Source organism: Ammospiza caudacuta, chromosome 5 (assembly GCF_027887145.1).
Source record: "Ammospiza caudacuta isolate bAmmCau1 chromosome 5, bAmmCau1.pri, whole genome shotgun sequence".
NCBI lineage: Eukaryota > Metazoa > Chordata > Aves > Passeriformes > Passerellidae > Ammospiza > Ammospiza caudacuta.
The window spans coordinates 41,978,293-41,986,789 of NC_080597.1; positions in this window are offsets into that span (position 1 = coordinate 41,978,293).

Consider the following 8,497-nt stretch of genomic DNA (forward strand, 5'->3'; position numbering starts at 1 on the left):
GAATATTCTAGAAATTTCCTCTTTTGGATTTAAGATAGCTCATCCTACATTAAACCCAGCACAAAGGGGCACTGCAGGGAATGATGATGGCATGAAACAAGCATTTGTCTTACATTTTATCTTGTAAGTTTAATAAGTTAATACAAATATTTACTAGGATTTGTTGATTGCATAATGAAAACATTTTACCTAGTTGTTTGTTATTCTTTCAATTTAGTTCTACTTATTTATTTAATGATATCAGGAAAAATAACTAATTTTTTAAATAAACTTAAATAATAAACATTAAAAATGAATGTTCATGTATCATACTTACAATAAGTTTAATGGAATTTTTTCCATAAATATTTGATGGTGGCTCTGGATTAATCATCATTTTATTATTTCAGAGTAGGCAGCATTATTTACTCCCATCTCAGCAGAGTTCTTGTTACAGCTGCATAAACAAAATTATCCTTTGAGCTCTATGAGCACAAAAAGATTGAAGTTTACACCATCTCTTTTAAGGTACAATGCCAAGTTTCTATTAGGATTAACTTTTTTTTATTTGCTTTTCCACTAGGATTGGACATCAACCATGGGGTGTAATCCTTAGCAGTTGTGAGACTTCTAGCAAGCACAACTACATTACAGGAGGATTTGGGCAACTTTTTCCTGCGGTAGCTTCTGTAATGTGCCACAGAGTGCTGTGTGGTTGGTCTTGCAATGAATCTGTCTCTTGAAGCAGAGACCAGATGAAACAAACTTTTACATCCATGTCTTGAAGAAAGGAATCATTTCACATATGCTCCTTCTCTGCCCTCTTTTGTCTGTCCTGTGTATACAGACTTAAACACCTTAGAGAAAATAATGGCACTTTCTGCCTCTAGAAGCAAAGTTGCGTGCCAAAGCTGGGACCCCCAACTATAGTTAATAGAGCATAACCAAACATGTCTAATGACCAATTCAGTGCAAAAAGGAGCAACACTCACTGAAGTGTGAATATTGCACAGATACGTCATGCCAAAACTGATTGGTTATTATTTTAGAGCTCTAGCAGAGCTTGCAAACAGCTGTAAACTTCATTATTTCCTTGTTCATTCTGTTTCAATCATAATGTCCCCAAAGCCAAAATCAAAAGCCAAGAATTCAAAGAGGGACAATGTGCAAAACTAGTATTTCAGTGCACAGTCATGCTTTTTACAGCAAAATCAAACAGCTGTAAGACTGTATTTTACTAGAAGTATGTGTCTAAAAATAACCCATCTTAGGGCAAACACTTCATGGATCAGCTAGAAGGATAATTAAAGTCCCCACAAATAAGCACATAGCATTGTATTAGATTGATTAGGAGTTTCCATCCAGACTCACCTGTCAGCCTAAAAGGACACAAGTTTCTTGGAGACCCTTTAGAACTTAGGACTCTCAGATACCTTGCCTGGTCCCATGTGGCAGCAGGGTCTGGTACTGAGGTAAACAATTCCTGTACTGAAATCCTAATTCTCTCTCATAATTTCATAGAGAGAACTAGGATTTCAGTACAGGAATTGTTTACCTCAGTACCAGACCCTGCTGCCACATGGGACCAGGCAAGGTATCTGAGTTGCGCAGACACCTAAGGTAGCACAAATTTATTCCTATTCTATCTGCCAATTCCTACATTCACTTCTCAAAATAATCAAACCACAGAATTTGGTGTTGCTTTCTGTAGTAAAATCAAGGAGCTAATTCATGTGTTAGTGAACAGTATTATTTCTATTAATACACTCAAAAGTATCTGTGTGGACCTGTGGATGAAACCTGGAGATTATGTCCAATTGAATCAGATGTAGATCTACATAAAGGTTTGCAAAACAATTTTATAGAGGCTTTTGATTTTATCAGCTGACATTGGCTCCATTCAGATTTCCACAAGCAAATCCCAGTGCATCTGAAGAGCTGGCTTCATGCTGCAAGTCCATGAGGGCATTGGGGCACTGTGGCTCCTGTGTCATATCTGTCAGCCCAATGCAGACATCTCACACACTTCAGAACTTTAAAAACAGCATTAGATGCCATACATCACCACCTGCATACAGACACAAGTCTACAATTCCTGTAAGGAAAGCCTGGACACCTAGTCTACAGCTAGCCATCGAGGCTTAGATACCTCAGTGTGGAATTTCACCCCGACTCTGGTTTTATTCATTGCTCATAAAACCATGTCCATGTCTCCTCCAGGCTGAAATAAGAGTCAAAATGCTGGAGGAATACTAGGAGTCCCAGTTTTTTAAGAGTTGTTAAATTGTGGCTCTTAGTCTTCAGAAAGACTGAAGCCAAGAAGATAGCTGGAGGAAACCTTTGTATCTATTAAAGACTCTTAGGAAAACAGCTTTTTTTAAGAAAATGGACAGCTCGTGGCTTTGCTGAAGTAATCTTTCCCATAAAGTTGTCACAAAAATTCGTCTTCCAGAAGTTCTGTCTTAGTCCATTGTGAATGAAGTGGCTGGCTAGAGACATCAGAACAAATTATTGGCCTACAGCATCATTGTGCTTGATTTCTGTTTGCCAACAGGTCCAGATTACCTATAATTTTTCTCCTTTATTATGGATACAGTTTGATTCCAAATTAAATTAAAATCACACTTGGTCTAAGTATTTTAGTTGTGGGTAGGAATGTCAGGATTTCTGCCTCCACTGTATTTGCTCCTACTGCCAGGTAGACTCCAACCAGACTGCAACCTCTTTTCCACACACTGTGCTACTTTTTATGTTATCTGTGCAAAACTTAGGAAACTGTGAAAGCACATACCATGTACTTTCTGCAGACTCTTCTGTATTTGATGTTAATTACCTCTTTGTCTTGGAAGTACCTTCTAATCTTTCCCATGGAAGAATTAAGCTATAAATAGAAATACATTATAACATTTTGTCGGTCTGCTTTTACAGACAGTCTGTAACAGATCACAGAAAAGTTATAAATATGTCCTCCACATTGGCAGCCTCATTTTGCTTGTTAGGAGAAGAAAAGAGAACCCTTCATCAGTTCTCTTCTGGAAGGAGATTCTCTGATCTAAGTCAAAGAGGTCAACTCGTTTCTTCTTTTCCACTGTCAAATTTAAGGACATAGGTGATTCAGAAGGAGAAAAATAAAGATAGTAACAGGTAATTGAAGTCAGACAGAAGAAAAAATAATTCCGTTTCTTTAGACTTTATACTTGCTCGTCTCTGAATTCTTTTATTTCAAGGGAGATGCATTGTGCTGTCTGCCGTAACAGGAATTGTTGTCAAACAGGCCTTTCAGTAAGTTCTTCCACAGGCAATTACAAGTCCTTAAAAACTCCTGTTAAAAGTTTTCACTTTGGGTTGAGCAAGTTCCTTAAAATTATATTGCACATAAGACAAAAGACCCATCCAAAAGTTGAGTGGTAAGTGCTTCATATACAATACATTAAATTGTTCTGTATTGTGTCTATTTTCTTATAAAAATAATAATGTTTACAGGTTTTCATCTGTAATACTGAGAAAAAGCAATTTACACCTTTTTAAACCATTATATGAAAATATTTAGTCCCATCCTTGTTAAAAGAATACCAGCTTTCCTTCTCAATTTTGTTATGATAAAGAAAATAATACTGAAATTAAATGAATAATTTTACACACCATTACAGATTAAAAGGATGAAAGTCTAGTTTCATCACTGATGTGTTTCTTAGAAGAATTTACTCAGTTTTATTAATGAAAAACATAATTTTTTGCAATCAGTGGTAAGCATGATTTCTCACACATTTGCATAAGAAAATTTGTTACTGATTTGTCTCACAGTGAAAAAAAATATATACTGAAAAAAATCTCAATACTTGCAAAGTAATAAGCTTATCTGTAGTTTGTTATGTTAGAGGATTTTCCAAAGTGTTATCAAACTAACATAAGTTTCAAAAGCAAAATGCTTATGAGATGATACTAAGAATTTTAGGGCATTACAACTAAGCAGTAAAAGAAATTTCAAAATCTCAAAGAAAGGAGCTCTTATAATGTGCCACTGCTTTATATCCTTATTTGTCATTATGTGAATAGTTTAATCTAACAGTTATGAAACATGATTGAAGCTTCAGATAGTCCAGACATCACACATGTTCATTTTGTAACGGGATTTTATGAAAAATATTATTACAGACAGATCTACAATCTGAACCATTTGTCACCACAACTCTATGAGAACACAGCTCATTCCCTTCCAAATGAATTTTCACTAGATTTTCTAATAGCTGTTCATTCCTCTTGGCTTTCTAAAAGTGTTGAGGATGGATGATCTGGGCAAAGCTGCAATACAAATAAAGAACAGGAGTCATTTTGAAAGATAAATGAGTCTATGCTGTCATGGAGAATATTTTATCTAAGAACCATGGATAAAATAGGCTATGAAAGCAGAGGGACATATTCACTTTAGCAAACATTGTAACATCATCAATAATTAGTTTATCTGATGGTTAATTTTACAAGTCCAGAACACAGAGAGACTTTGTTGTGCTTCCTGTGATCTTTGAGACAAATGTTGTCTTCATGGCTGTTCAACATAAAAATTGGTTTAACCACAAATCAAGGAATAAAGAAAATTAAATTGATATTTAGCTCCCAGCAACCTGATCAGGAACTACCATAGCCCTGTACTGCTGTGGAGAATGGAGAATAACTCTCCATTTCCAGTGTTGAATAATGGACTTGTGTCAACTTTTCTAATCATAAGAGAAATTTCTGTTCAACCATTTCTTTTGTGGACATCATGGCCAAGTTTATTATTCCAAAATTCCATGATCCAGATGTCACTCAAATATCAGGACACCTGATATTTCTGGGACTGTTCCCTCATCACTTAATAAAAAAATAGGAATTAAAATAAAATTTAAAATATTAAAAAATTGAAACAAAACTAATTTCATGACTTGACAGACAATTCTGGTGATAAGACATAGTAGATAGGTTCATACCACAAAGTAAGAGGCCCCAAGTAATTTGGAATGATAAGATTTTATAACTGAATAATTCTTGTCTTTTCGGTCTTTTAAGTGAAATATTGGCAAGATTTAAGTCTTTTTCTGAATGCCCTTGACGGTTTATTTGCATTGCACAGAGAGAACATGAATTGAACTTTACACCTTACTCTCAAGTGCTGTGCTCTGCATGGAAAAACTAGTAGGAACCTCTATAAAAGAAATTTCAAATAAAAAAAAGCCACAAACCCAAAAAACAATACAACAGCATAATTTCAGGGAAATATTAATGCAATGATTACCTTCTTTTTAAAAGATAAATATGTCAGTTACCATAGTCATACCACAACTAGCTTCAGGCTTCAAACAAGGCATTTTATTGCATTGCATAAGATAACTGTAAGAATATTGTTGTCCAGATAAATATCTTTGAACAGTGATCAAGTCCCCTATTAGTCTTCTCTGGAAGAAATGAAATAGTAGACTCATATTATTGAAATATTCATTGCATTATACATTTCTCAGACCTTCTTGGAAGGTCATCTTTATCTCATTAGATGTTTTAAAAATCATGCACATACTACTGTAAAAAAGGCTGACTCTCCCTGCTAGATATTTACATACTTCTACAGTTAAACATTTTTCATATCCTTTTTTTTCATCTGTGAGTCTAAAGGGCTCTACAAAAGAAATAAAGGATTCTTCCTCTTAGACATGGTGTCACATTGGAAGATAAATTAGTTATCTAAGACTATTTTAGGTCTTCCAACTATTGCTGATTTATTTTTTAAACTTCTTGTTGCTTCTGAAATGGAAACATATTTCAATCTTGAAATTCAAAAATAAATTGTAAAGTAAAATTATATGCATAGGGGGATTTTGTTCAAAATTTTCCTTTAAATATTTATCAGAAGAACAACAGAGGGGTGAAGATGTTCACCTTTTTTGTATTACTTTGTGGGATTTTCTCATGTATAGATCTGACCCTTTAGATTTTCATTTGGCCTGAAGGAAACTGAGGGCTCTCTTTTCATAATAATTTTCACTCAGACTGTGTTGCAAGAAATACCCCAAAAGAAAGAATTTTAGATAAATATATGTCAATATCATATATCTGTCAGTAGATTTAAATTCAAGTCAATTCACCATGTAAGTCTAGCTTGCATGTAAGGAGGAGTCACTCCTCTTTGTGCACACTGTGCTGATAACCCCAGCTGCCTCTATCCAGAGGCCCAGGGGCCACTGGGCTGCCATGAATTGGCTCCTAAATTGTGTAGTAGGTGCAGGTATGGCTATGCTCCTCTTCCAAAAGGAGATACTCTTTTCAGTTTCCTGCTCCAGCATAGCATACCAATGATACAAGACTAAAGAAATCTTGTCTCATGAGAGTTAATTATACTCAGTATAAAAGCCATGTGTAGTAGGACAATCTATGTGAATGGTTGCGTTTTGAGCACTACACGGGGTTTCCACTGTTTCCTTGTTAGTTAACAGTCCTTTCTAGTATTTTTGTTACAGTTAAAATTTGAGGGTTTGTAGGAATATTGTAAAGAGATTACAAAATGCAGCATTTTCTGTGAAGGGCTAAACAAGTTATCATAAAGATGGGTGTCAAGAGAATGGGACCATACTATTTTCAGTGGTACCCAGCAAAAGGACAAGGGGCAATGAGCACAGACTGAAACACAGGAAGCTCCATCTGAACACAAGGGAAAGCTTCTGGAACAGTCTACCCAGAGATGTTATGGAGTCTCTTTCTCTAGAGATGTTCAAAACCTGCCTGGACTCAATCCTGTACAACCTGCTGTTGGTAAACCTGCTTTCTTGGGTAGGTTGGAGCAGATGATCTCCAGAGGTCCCTTCCAGCCCCAACCACTCCATGATTCTGTGATAAAATACCACATCACTCAGCTTGGTGTCATCTGCAAATTTGCCAAGAGCGTACTCGATCCCTCCATGTAATTAATGAAGATATTAAATAGGCCTGGTACCAGTAGCCCTGGTACCAACATTGAACCATGAGGAACACTACATGTCCCTGATGTCCATTGGGACTCAGAGACATTAACCATTACCCTCTGGATGTGCCCATTCAACCAATTCCTCATCCACCTATCAGTCCACCTATCAGCTCCATCTTTCTCCAAGTTAGAGAGAAGGTTGTGAGGGACACATTCAAAGGCTTTACAGGAGTCCAGAAGAAGACCAAACGTCCTTCAGCAGAAACCTATTTGAAGAATTAAGTAAAGCTTTAAAGTGCATATTCAGACCATTGCCCCAAGCTAAATGGTGTGCTTGACACATCAGAAGGATTGGATGCCTCTCAGAGGCACCTGGATAAGCTCAACGAGTGGCCACATTGGAACCTTGTAAGACCAAATGCAAGATGCTGAATCTAAGTCAGGGCAACCTTCAGTATCAATACAAGATGGGAGATGAATAGATGGAGAGCAGCCCTGTCAAGAGCAGCTTGGGGATGATAGGCTGGACATAATCCTGCATCATGCACTCGCTCCCCAGAAAGACAAATGTGTCCTGGGCTACATCCAAAGCAGCGTGGCCAGCAGGGCAAGGGAGGGGATTCTGCCCTCTGCTCTACTCTGATGAGACCTGTCCTGGAGTGCTGCATCCAGCTCTGGGGTCCCCAGCACAGGAAGGACCTGCAGAGCGACTTGTTGGAGCCAGTCTGGAGAAGGACCGCCAAGATGATTAGAGGCGTGGAATACATCTCCTTTGAGGAAAGGCTTAAAGAATTGGGATTGGTGAGCCTGGAAAAGAGAAGCCTTTGTGGTCACCTAACTGTAGCCTTCCAACACCTGAAGGGAGCCTACAAGGAAGAGAGGCTGTTTACAAAAGCACATAGACACAGAACAAGGGGGAATGGTTTCAAACTTAAAGAAAATAGGTTGATTAGATATCAGTGAGAAATTCTTAATTGTGAGATTGGTGAGGCACTAGAAAATATTTCCCACAGAAGCTGTGGCTGCCCCATTCCTGGAAGTGTTCAAGGCCAGATTGGACGGGACTCTGAGCAACCCGGTCTAATGAAAGGTGTCCCTGTCCACAGCAGGGGGCTGGAACTAGGTGATCATTAAGGACTCATAACCCAAACCATTCTATGATTCTATGATTAGTCTTAAGATGAGTGCATGATATTGCAAACATCACGAAGGGATCCGGGCAAATTTCCAATATGTCTTCCTAGTTGTTTTGTTATAGTGTGAAAGCTTTAATCACAGATATTTCCAGACCGCATCCACAAATGATTTTCAGAGATATATATGTTATATCTGTGGGTGAATCAAAAACATGTTGCCTTATGAGAAAATATGTGTAACACAACTAAGATAGAAGACATATTCACAGTGATCAGTTAATGAAAATTCATTCTATTATACTAGTTCCTGTCCATAGGCAAGCTTAAACTTGTTTTTTAAAATGGAATATTCACCAGAAAAACCATTATATACATAGAGATAACATTCAGTCCATAGAATATATCTGAAAAGCTTGCTGAAATGATTCATTGTCAAAAAATCAAGCTGCGT